This window comes from Brassica oleracea, chromosome C7 (genome assembly GCF_000695525.1).
Source record: "Brassica oleracea var. oleracea cultivar TO1000 chromosome C7, BOL, whole genome shotgun sequence".
NCBI classification, from domain to species: domain Eukaryota; kingdom Viridiplantae; phylum Streptophyta; class Magnoliopsida; order Brassicales; family Brassicaceae; genus Brassica; species Brassica oleracea.
In genome coordinates, this window is record NC_027754.1 from 5,776,969 (window position 1) to 5,778,693 (window position 1,725).

A 1,725-nucleotide genomic window follows, 5' to 3' on the forward strand; every position below is an offset into this window, starting at 1 on the left:
TTTTTTATTATTCATTTAATTTAACTTTAAATTTTTACTAACAATATTTATTTTTTGTTTTTAAGGTTGTCCCTAAAAACAAAGGACGGACGTTGGGGATTGGTTCCGTCAACGATGTTCCGAGAGCGACATCTTCTTATGGTCAGCGACGGGATGATGAAGTCACTCAGCTGCGTAACGAGTTGGCCTCGACGCAATCTGCGTTCACAGCTCGTGTGGGTGGACTCGAGGGCTTCTTGGACTTTATAGAGGCCACAAATCCGGAATGGGAGACCATGTTGAGGAACGTGCGACGACAAAATCCCATTCCAGGTGAGGGACCATCCGACGACACACATGCCGAGGAGGATGTAGACAGGAGGAGTGATGAATTCCTCCGGGCGATGCACGACTCTTAGTTCTTTTTTTCTTTCCGTGGTTGTATTATAAATTCAAAACTTATTTATATATAAAATATTTTCCTATTTATTTATTTTTTAAATTTTATTATTAAATTAAATAATTTTAAATATTTTTTAATTATATTTTTAAATTTGTTAAATAATAAAACAAAGTAGATTCGTAACTAATCTACGACTTATTTTTACGTTGAACATTTACGAGAAAATCACGAGAAATGTTAAACGAGTATTTTACGAGGAAATACTTTCAAGGTATTTACGTGAAAATTACGAGGAAAGAATTTCAAGGTAATTACGTGAATTTTACGAGGAATTTCTTTCGAGATATGTACGTCTCGTTTACGAGGAAATGCTTCCGTGGTATTTATGACGAACGCTAGCGACATTCTTACGTGGACTATCTACGTGGTCTTTACGACGATTTGTTTTCTTCGTCTTTACGACGAAATGGTTTCCTCGTATTTTACGACGAATTAGTGAGGAACTATGCGTTACGACGAACGTATAACGACGAAACCCGTTTCCTCGCTAATTCCTCGTAAACCCTCTTTTACAACGAACTCACGAGGAAAACCGCCATCGTTAAACTTATGTTTTCTTGTAGTGGTGTTGTTGTCGTTTAAAAATGTTATAGGTGGTGGAGTCAAGTGTTATGTTTAGTATAGTCTTTCGCTGAGAGAGTGATGGTTATGGAGAAGAAGAAGATGGAGTTTGCTAAAGAACAGTGAAGCTGCATAAGGAGATGGATATCAAACCCCTTAAATTGATTCAGAGTTCTCAAGCACAGCCTCTTCAGTTTCTCAACACTGCCTTTGGTTCTTTCTAACCTTTTTCATGAGAGGTTAATCAATAAAGTGGAAAAGATGATGACATTGATGTTATTCTTCGTCCACTTCATCTTTTTCATTTCAGAGATGTAATATAGTTAACAATGTAATCTAATGTCATGAATTTTTTTTTTTAATTATGTACTAGACCCTGACCCGCGCGCCAGCGCGGGTTTAAATTTTTAGTTTTTGGTTATTTATTTAACTAAATAATGTATTTGTAATATTTGATGTATTATATTCACCAAGTAAATAATTTTTTTGTCATCTTAAACCATCTATTTACGATGAATATTCGATATCATATAAAAAATTGAACAAATAGACGTAATTAGAGAATTGTAGACGATATATAAAAACAATGGTTATTAATGTAAAATATGAAGAAATATTATATCATGACTTAGTATGACATAAAAGATTATAAATTAGTTATACGTGTTTAAAGAAAATAAAATAATTTTTAAACTTCTATGAAAAATTTAACATATAAAAAA